The sequence below is a fragment of the Symphodus melops genome, assembly GCF_947650265.1.
Source record: "Symphodus melops genome assembly, chromosome: 4".
NCBI classification, from domain to species: Eukaryota; Metazoa; Chordata; class Actinopteri; order Labriformes; family Labridae; genus Symphodus; species Symphodus melops.
The window spans coordinates 4,741,718-4,752,658 of record NC_136694.1 but is presented as its reverse complement, the minus strand read 5'-3'; the positions used below and the strand labels follow the sequence as shown (position 1 = coordinate 4,752,658).

Below are 10,941 nucleotides of genomic sequence, written 5' to 3'. Positions count from 1 at the left end.
ACATGGGGTAAATACATTCAGATGTTTTCACACAGACACCTCATCGTCACTTTGTTTGCTTTTTGTATGCTTTTATTTAACGTGAAACAAAAAGGACATGAACATTTGTTCACTGTAAAACTGAACACAGGCACACTTTGGGCTTGAGCTTTTCCAGCAGTTTTCTCTTCTTCTGATAACTCAAAGCACTGTTAAACTGGTCACACCTACTCATTCACACAGTGGTGGCAGAGGCTGCTATGTAAAGTGACCATCAGCATTAAGCCATCTAATCATACGTCGCCAGTGAAGCAGCAGAAGCAACTTGGCGTTCAGTGTCTTGCCTCAGTAACTTTGCTAAATGTTGCTCATGATGGATTAATGTTGGGTATTAACCTATAATAGAACAATGAGTTCGGTCTTTTACCTGCTCTTTTGTAAAGTGTCTTGAGGGAATATTTGGTATGAATTGTTGCTATACAAATAAAATAAAGATTGATAACTGTCAATAATGTCAATTGATAACAAGTCAATAATCTGGCCAATATTGAGTTTCAATGTGAGACTGCAAAAATCAGTTCAAGAGTGATTATTTAATGTGAAGCACTTTGCCTTTAAGGTTGCCAGGGTTACGGTGGTGGTGCTCATTATACGTGTGATGCTTATCAACAGACAAAAAAGAGTTAAATGCACAGCAGAAGTTCACCTGAAGATACATTTAATTGAAGTTTGTGTTTTTTCTAGTTAACGGCAAGAGAAGCAAATATCACCAAAGAGGGAGGTTACAGTAGTGTTAGAACCGGACTGTGAACGTGAACAACAGCTGCTTTATGTAATTGTTTCAGTCCACAGTTCTTACTGGATTCCCCCTGCAGACTGAGGTGTAGTGCTCAAGACTGGCTCGTGTGGATCTGCTGACCAGATGGGAAGAGATCCTTTGCCCTATTTTACACACAATCACTGCTTTCTCAACCGACCTTTAGGGCTACATTTAACAAAGGTGCACTGTCGACACTCGCATGGCTCTTGATTAGGTTGACATTTGCATAGTAAGCGAAGGCTACTCATTTGAATAGCTGTTGCAATGCTAAAATATTGGGAGTGGGGTTTTTATCTGTAAAGTATTAAACAATGGGAATTTTTTTTCAAGCAAGATCATATCTGACATTTATGTAGCTTGACCAAAAGCAATAACTTTTACCAATCTTATCTTTTAATTCAAGGCAAAGGCCAGACGATAATGCCATGATGACCTGTTTCACATTGATGCTGTTTTTTTTGCAGCCAGGCACCGCGCTAAAAGACAGAACAGATGACTACTACAGATGTGTTTTTTTTTTGTTGTTTTTTTTTCCTGCATTTTTGAAAGGTTGCTTTTGTCCTTTGGCTTAGCATTGACTTCCTTCACCACAAAGGGAGATGGCAACAGACACAGTGGATGTTCACTTTACTCGGACGTCCATTCATCAGGTTTAAGACAGGAATGCATCTCTCTGTCATCACATGGGGGGAGAATCAGCGCTGATACAGCAAGCCTTCAGATTGAAGTTTAGACCCACTGGGGTTAAAGTGAATTTGAAGCTCCATATTTCAGAGTTTTGAAAGCCTGAAACTTTTCAGCTGTTATGCGTTGCCGTCGAAGGCTGAAGACACGGGAAGCCAATTTGGAGCGATGCATAATTTGGATGCCACCTCCGTATCGAGCAACATCCCCTGGAAACTGAAACTCCCTGCCGAGCGCCTGCTGATCGCCCATGCATTTTTCATGAAATCAGATGCTGATTAACTGAATCGGTGAAAAATAGTTGCATTGAACAAAGCAATCACTCTTATAAAGAAACATCTTTTTTTAAGTTAAAATCCAGGTAGAAACGATAGTTAAGACGGGGCACACAAAATGTTTTCAATATGACTTGTTTATAGAAACTACATTAAAAAATGCTTCTTTGCAACAGTTACTGCCTGTCACTTATGGACTAAGACGGTTCTTTAGCTGTACACAAGGTAAGAAATACATTGCAGCATTTATTACAAATGCGTGACAAATGTAAAAAGCTGCCTTGTTTTAGCACATTCAGTAGCAGCTGGTTAGTTGACGGGTTCGTGCTAAAGACTGTAAATATTAATGGACGAAGCCTCAGTGACATCACACATCTGCAGGGGGCTTTGGAGTTATATCAATGACGATCACCATTCAGGTTAAGAGCTGGAGCTGAGGCCCCAGACAGTGTGCCGGTTGAGACATGAGCTACAGTAATCAGACCCATCGAGTTTTTTGAACCAGGCTGTAAACATGCTCACTTTGCATTAAAACTGCCTTTTTTTTAACAGGGTGTGAAAGTCACCTGCCTCTGCAGCCAACATCAAACAGAAATTCTATGAACTGTTGGATTTTACATTTCTTCACTGGCTTCATTTGTCAACAGCGGAGGTTGCCGCCTGGTAAATACCTAATCATCTTTTAGCTTTTTTTAGGCCATTCTGTTAAACTCCATGCAGACATAAAACAATCAGTGAGATTTGATGTTAACCTTCATTCTGAGTGCCACTCTCACTTGTTTATCCCTCAGTACCCAACAACACACCATTAAACTCAATCAGTGCAGTGGGAAGAAAAGACTTCAGCATCCTGTTGACTGGTGCAGGCAACAATCAGAGCACATGTCTGTCAATGCTCCGCACTCTGCTCCGTCCAAACATTCTGCCCTGCCAAACAAAGACACGTCAGCCACTAAATAAGCAAGCATGAGCACGAAGAATACAAACAGCACATTATGACAATTTCTATTTGGCTTAAAAAAAAAGTTTGGATACATAGAAAGGTTTTAATCCAGTTTCATACAAAAGAGAAGTGCGACGGCTAAAATCGATTCAAGCCTTACTGATTGACAATCAACCTGGGTAAGTGTTGTGATTCATCCTGGGCCTTAAACCTGGTGCATGTTCACTGCATTCGCAGATAGAGGTGCATACACAAATACAGATGGAACACAGCATGAGCCAGGTCTATATATGGTTCACCTGAGCCTTATAAAGGTTTGATTTCAGCACATATTATTCCTATAAAACAGTCTACTGACAGTGTACTTTCCCCTTGCCTGTAAAAGGGCCCTCGGTTACCTGACCCAGTGTTAAGAGACTCCGGGCAGGGTCGCTCTGTCCCCCACAGAGCCCAGGTAATGGAGATTCCAGAGCACAACAACACCACCCACTTCCCCTTTCCCTTCAGAGTTCATTTTTGTCCTGCAGATCACTATGTGCAGTGTAACCCACAGATAACCTGCAGACCTCTTTAAGTCTGTGAAACAGCGCACTAGAGGGAGAATATTTACTCATGTTGCAGAGGTATGTTTCAGTGCATTTGGCGAAAAGGAATCTGCAATACTGTATTGATGCTTTGACCCTGTATTCAATGTTTATCATAAACTACAGAGGATGTACTTTAAGTACTTCAATATCTGCAGGAAATAAGACTCTGCAGCCAAACTAGTGCCAGAAGTTAATTGCAACATGCTGCATGTAGGAGAGCGGTTCATGGACAGGAAGATATTTCCAAAAGCTTTTTGTCTCCAGTCAGTCACTGATGTGAAAAAAATGCTCCCTCAAATATTCTATTTATACTTTCAATAGACATTATCCTCTGAATATTGTTAGTCTGGAAGTAATTTACATTCATTTATGCACCGAAAGTTTGAGCCAGCGCCACGCTGACTGAATAAAAAACATTCCACAAATTAAATATCTCCAATGTGTTTAACTATACTGTATTTTCCATCACATTACATTTTCCAGTCAAGGACAAAAAAAAAATCATCACTTAGTACTTCAGAGGAGTTGTTAAAAGACTCCCATGTTTCCAAAAGCTGATGTTTACCTTTTGATATTCGGGGTAAAAACAGGATGTCGAGATCATTTGATGAATATCTTTTTATAGACGCAGCCAAACAGGATAACGGTTAACTGTGTGTGAACTGTTCAGCTAATGGAAGTAGTGTTGTATGGTTTTTTACCTTCTGTAATGTGGGGCCTGAAATCTGAGGTGAATAATGTGCTCAATCATGCCGCTTATGTGTTACTACCTAGTTACTCGTCTAATCACAGGAGGCACACTGCATGACAATACGGTGAAGTGTGAACATCAAAACCGGAGTCTCTTCAGAGGCTTATTTTGGGATTGTTGGAGAGGATAAGAATTGCAAATCATTCTGGGACAAGGAGTCTAACCGTACTGCTTAGTCTTGAGTTTAGGTTAAGTTTCTGTAAAAAAAAAAAAAAATCTGTTTGGTTACATTTTTTGTGTGTGTGTTTTAAGATGTCTTGAGTTAACACAGGCAAGGAAGCGAGGGAATTTTTACATGTTCACAAAGTCAGTCATATTTTACTCTTTTCATTTTTCAAAACGTTTTAAAGTGAACCCAAAGAACATTTTCTTTTTTTCAGGAAGATCAAGAAATGAATACTGAGGGCCTTTTACACCTGCTGAACCTGTGGACATGATTCAAAAAGATATGCTTTTATTAGAAATGCAACCACAAAGGGTTACATGCTCGCCAAACTTGTGCTTTGGTGGTGTCAGACTGGGTAAAATGTGCCTGTTCAGCCCTGTTTTAAAAAAGCCATCTAATTCACAAACGATGGCGCTAACAGCTATGCACAGTTTGGGAGAAAAAATGACTGTCTGCTGAGAGTTGATACTAACGTGGCCGCATTACAAGGTGTGCTAACTTTCATGAGCATGACAACATATCTACCTTTAAATAGAGTCTGAAAACCTGCTTCAACATTTTCTGGCAGATATGGGTACATGTTAACCAAAAGTGTGGAGACTGTCTACTGCCATTATGCTATAGGCAGGGTAACAGTGGCCTTTACTTCCTCAAAAAAAAAAAGGAGGATATTTGAGACTGGCTTAACAATAAACTGGAAAAAGTGTCTCCCCCCAATGGAAAACAGGCTTTCTGCTCAACAGCTTCGGGTGTTTTACTAAGGATCGCTTTATTTATACGTTGAATTTGGCAAAAAAAAAAAAATGTTGCCATTAACTCTGAAACCCTTTTATTGTACTTTTGTTCCAGACAATGAATTCATAAGGCAATAAAGAAGATAAGACTTTGGAGGTCAATGTTGTTTTCTATTGAGTAAGGCAGAACTTTTTATGAGCCAGAAATCTTTCATTCCATCTGCTCAAATGATTTCACGTGATTATCTTCAAGCACATCTATAACATGATCTCACCTTCTTCAAGCTCCAGCTGTTATGGGGAAGACGTGATGTCAAATCTTAATATCAGCCCAAAACTGGAGACAGCTTGTATTGTTTTGTTTTTCGATATCAGGTTTTAACGTTTTTTTTAATTAATTTGCCTTTTTTTTTGTTGTTATAGATGTAGTACAATATATTTGGCTAAAAGCTTTTGAACAGTGTGGCATAAGACAATGGCCCCAGACATGATGTCAAGTCCATTTCTAAGGACCCTACCAAGTCTTTCTTCAAGAAATCACACAGGTGGGAAACCTGTGAGTCCCCCCCCCCTGTATTATTTCAAAGCCTTGCCCACGTCTGATGGCATTTTGCGGAGATCACATTGGGATTCTACAAATCTCACCCATGCGTTGTCAAGTCTCTCTAAGAGTTTTACAGCAACGCTGAGCCGCTCATGCAAATCCATGTTTGTTCACTGCACCATGTGATCTTGTTATACTGTGTATCATCCGTGCGACTTCAGACAAAACTGCACTTAGGTCCTGGGAGCAGCGCCGTCACGACCAACTCTATTTTTATATGTGACAAATAAGTATAGTAGATTGATAATAAAAGTAGTCCCTACAAGCAAGTTCTAACGTGTCCTTCCGCTGACCCGGCCCTGAACACTCAGAAAGTGAGTCCTCCCATTGTTCTACCTCATCTCTCATCTGTAGTTGAAAGCCGGCCCACTCCCCTGGCAGTGGTCTTATCTGCAATCAGAGGCGATCTGTTTTTCACAGCACCGACCACCACTTCACCCCAGGCTCCTGACAGCTTCTCATTAGGACCTTTATACGGGCTGCTGGGAGGGCTCCAAACTGCTGATCAGGTCACGGAGTTCTAACATAATGAGTGATCCCATTCAGGCATCAAGAACGCCACATTTTATTCCAAACAACACTCTCCCAAAACACTTTTTGAACTCCAAATTTATGATGCCTTCAGAAGGGCGCTGCTTTAACTAAAGGAACGGTGTCTTCGAAGTGAGAAGTAGTAAAGTCCATTTGTTGCTGCAGGGTCATGCTTCCTTAAAAAAGGAGTTAATGTATGAAAATGACCAAGGATGAATTATTTCTTCACCTCATGTGAATTTAAGGAAATTCTCACTTTAAAGAGATGCATCTTTATCCTTCATGCGACAGGGATCAGCAGGGGATCAAACAGGTCATAAAAACAGACAGATCTGTTATTTTGTGGTAGTTCACATAACCCCCCCGTGTCGTGCATTCAATTTGCACGAGACAGACGGACAGAAGCCTGAGGAATGATTAAGGTTTGAAGAAGGTAACAGCCTTCTTCTTAGGAGGTACATGCTAGTTCCTTAAAAACACAGCAGACAACAACAGCCAAAGTTTACCATGGGGGCTGACAACATGGTTCTAAAGGAAACATAAAAGAGAGCAGCAGTGGAATTACTCAAGTCGTACAGGGACTTTACACCGCACGCACACACACAAAAAGTTAAATAAAAAGGATCATTAACAGACTCTCAACTTTTCACAGCAGCAGACTACGAGTGCTGGGATTTAAAGAAATAAAAAAATATTGATTTTGCATACAAACGTTTTGTTGTATAGTCTCCTAAGGGGTGAAAGATTTCACAATGGAAAATGTGCTTATTAACTTTGTTACTGCAACTTTAGTTCATCCCTTACGTCTGTGCATGATGTAGCCTCAGATATGGAAAACCATAATAGCCTTTTGCTGGCCTGAAATCGGGACAACACTTAGCCTTTCTATGTCAAATGTTAAACAATTAGTTCACCTTTACATGGAGGCTTTCTGGTGTGTTCTATCTGCATACTGATGTATAAAAAGGCAACATTTCTGGGCAACCCGACATGATTCAGCGATTCCGCAAGGCTACACCACATTGGCTAACTCCTTGTTATCTTCTGGACATTGTCAGATTTGTGTTTGAGAACAAACAAATGCACTAAGAAACAATTTTCCATTTGTTAACTTTAAGGCTTCACACTCTTTTTGTTTTTAAAGACAGACGCAGGAAGTTTTCCATCTAGTCATACTATGCTAAACTTATTGGCTATTCTTACTTCATACACAGAGATGGACATTTATTTAGGTGTCAACAGACTGTGAAAGTAGGCTAACTATTTTAGCAAAAATTATGCTTTTAAGCATGGCAAAAATAGCTACCAACAGTAATTTGAGACAGAGAACATCTTGGTGTAAACAAGCGGCAATGTGTTGTAACGAACCACCCCATTGTTGAAATGCAGAGGCTTTTAAAGTCTTGCACTGACTGACACCTTTATCTGGTGTGACTATAAACCAGTGGTAACAACAATATAGGCCTATACATTTGGAAGATTTTTGTTATCTTGAAAATGAGTGTAGCATTGTCATTGTTTTAATCTACTGATAAAAACTGTTTACTGTATTTTATTATTATTTACATAGAGGGGAGAGCGGGTAATTTGTGCCTCGGGGCAGTTCCCCCCCTGTTATCTCAAAAACTAAAGTGTACCAGTGAAGCATAAAGCTGCCAAAAGTGCAAAACTGTCAGGACTTTCAGAAAGGTTAAAACTCCCTCAAATTAACTGACTTTTGAGTTATTCTCATTATTTCTCATCATTTCTGTTGGTGCTGATATTGCAGAGGTGTTTTGGAGTGATGCAGAACCGGACAGGCCTACAAGAAATGTAAGAAAATAAATATGAGAAAACATGACCCTGAAAGCCCCTGATGTCATGAGATAATGCTTTTTTCATTGCTTACACTCAATTTAACCCGAAATTACTGACATTCTCCAACATGTTTTTCTTGGTCTCAGTAGGCTACCTACCTGTTGTGGGCCGGCTCAGCCAGGAGTCGGGGAAACTTTTTGTCCCTCCCCCTCCGCCTCCCTGCCTGTCTGCTCCCAGCAGATCCTCGACAGTCTCAAAGTTCTCACTTTTTGTGGCGTTTGGAGGACCTGTTGCCAGCTGCTCTGAGGAACACAAGAGAAAAACATCCCGGTGTGTGTAAACTGCTTCAGTCGTTAACCCGTCCGAAGTGTCCGCAGCTTCTGATCGACACTGTTCGCCTGCTCTCATCCATTGCTGATGTTATGGTAAGAATGTCGCTCATGCGGATAACTTTTTGAAAAATGTTGCTTTCGTTCTGAAATTCAACTTCTGCGCAGTATTGCAATCAGTGTTTAAGAGGATAGTCATTTATCAGACAGAAAAGGGGACACACTTTTTTACACAGGACAAACTAAAGAGAAGTCTCAATTGGTGTATTTATTTTTTAATCTAGGCTAACCTTAAATGTTGCACTGAGACCTTAGATTGCATATTGTAATTCGTGCTGCAATAAATCCAGGTTGCAACGACATTCAGAAAACGTCAATGATAGATAGATAGATAGATAGATAGATAGATAGATACTTTATTGATCCCGAGGGAAATTCAAGTTGATGAATGACCAATGACTTTGGCTATTAAAATGAAATACAGTACAACCACTCAGTGCAGTTTTCTTTAGAACACAAACGTTTATTAGTATTAGTCTTTATTCCAAAGACATATCTTGATATGCAATGCACAATCGTTCACAAGACATAGTTTTGTTACAGATTTTTTATGAACAATTTTGAAGATTGAAAGCATCCCCTCATTGTGGTCATTTTGGCAGAGCAGCATGACATCAGGGAATGTTTAGGGATCAGCTGAGTGTGTGTTTGTGTGCTTTTGAATGTGTGTTCAGGCAACACGGAGAACAAGGAGGAATTCCCCATCCCTCACTTGACTCTGCAAACACCTTTTAATAGCCTATTCTTAGTTTTTCTTTCACATCCTTGCTTTGCAAACTTTTAACAGGGGTGTACAGTAAAGGAGCATGTCACTTTCACTGACAGCTCTGCATCGATCGTCACTGCTCAGACCAGAAATGAGCTGTTTGGTGACTTTGGGCTTTGAGTGTGGGCTTGGGCTGTTTTTTATCTCCCTATGAGAAGAAGCTGTGTTGTAGAAAAAAAAACTAGTTCTCCTTTCTTTCTTTTTTTTTGTGGTTCAAACTGTTTGACTTCAACTCTGTAAAATATCAAAACCAGCCTTAGATTTAAAATGATCTGAGAATCCAGAGGAAAAACAAAACAAAAATAACCTCATAACAGAGCTTGTCAACTGTTTTATGACTAAACACAATTGTTTAGCATTTCCTTTTTTGCCTTTCCAAAACAAGTTCAGTTTGAGAACCCAAGATGTGGCAAGTGTGTGAACTATTTCCAACATGTTGAAGTCATTCTCTGGCCCAGGTAGCTGAAAACTCAGATCAGAGATGATGGTTAGGTCGTTATCCAGAGCAGATCTAAAGACAACTGGCTGCACCATTTTGCGACAAATCAGTGTTGAATTCAACACTTCATGGATACTTCATGAATATCAGGCCAGGAATAGAGCAGGAAAGTTTGATGTTGGGGTGTGTGTTTACTTTCGAAGTAAGTCAGAAGTCTTTGCCTTGGGAAAATATGCTTTGTGTCTTTGATGATGTATTAGTTGTGTCCACAAAGATTTTGGCAGAGAGAAAAATGTGCGTCTTTTAGAACAGATCGGTATGTAGCTGAGCGAGTTTGAGTTCAGTTTTAGCCATTATTTTGATGAATCGCTCTGATTTATGAAAGTCACTCAGATGAAAACGAAAAACAACCAATGACCTGGCTCCAGGATCCAGCAGTGTTTAGGTGTTTTCACACATGCAAAAAAACTCATGTAAATCAATTTTAAATTTCCAGTTGAAATGTTGCGTGAAGTCAGGGCCCATATGTGAACGCAGCAAACATATTCAGTGAAAATCTCTGTGACTGATGTGAGTTTTATAATAATAATAATAATAATATAATAATAATAATATATCTAATGAAGCTTTATACTGTTTTCTGCCCAGCAGTAGGTTCTTATCCACCCGTCTGTTTCTCCAGTTACATGTCGCTTTGATATTAAAGCTCATGTAGATAATTTCCTCCTGATACACTTTTTAAGTGAATCTGACTTTTTAAGTGTATCTGAGAGTAATTAAGGTCTTACGTTATCAAAGGAACAAGGAAAATCTGTCACATGTAGCAGCTGTCAGCCTGTAAAAACTTCGACCAACGTCGGATGACGGTTCGTTTCTTATAAACCAATCAAGCCTCTCTACCCCATGCATGCACGAGCCCACACTCAAAGCATGAGTTGAAATCCGCCTCTGGACCAATGGCGCAAGTGCATGTAAGTGAGGGGCGTGGCTTTTGAGGGCGCACAAAGGGGAAGGGGTGAGTGAACACGGAGAACGGAGAGGATGCTTCTTTCCAAATAACGAACGTTTTTGAAAATTACCCACTCTGCCTTTAAGGAATGAAAGTTATACAGTCGTACTCTGTCTCTTTATCTGCCCTTTTTTTTGTTAGATCATGTCTTCCCTCATCACCCCCCGCCCTCATGACCGACAGGGTACACTTCATGCTGTGTGTGAAACATGCTACGAATTAGCCACTTTCAGAGATTTCACAGAAAAGTGCATGTGTAAAAACAGCTTATGTCTCAAATGGTAACTCTAATTGAACATCTTTAAGAAGTCAAAAATGTAATTCTCCCTTTTGTCTCTTCTTAACTACAGTACTTGGGAGAATGTTCTGTTCTTTAAGTGGAATCAATCTCTAAACTGACCAAACTCCTTAAGTTATTTATATCTGTTATGTCCAGCAGCAAGACTTTAGGCTTGATTGCAGATTTT

General features: G+C 39.9%; 1 protein-coding gene across 1 annotated transcript in view; it reads left to right on the top strand.

The window, feature by feature from the left end:
* Positions 1-8,040: 8,040 nt before the first annotated feature.
* fbln2 (fibulin 2) overlaps positions 8,041-10,941 on the top strand; it is a 69,715-nt gene continuing 66,814 nt past the window's right edge. The window contains exon 1 of the mRNA XM_079340686.1: positions 8,041-8,296. The gene's annotated coding sequence lies outside the window, so the exon portion shown is untranslated. The remainder of the gene's footprint in view (positions 8,297-10,941) is intronic.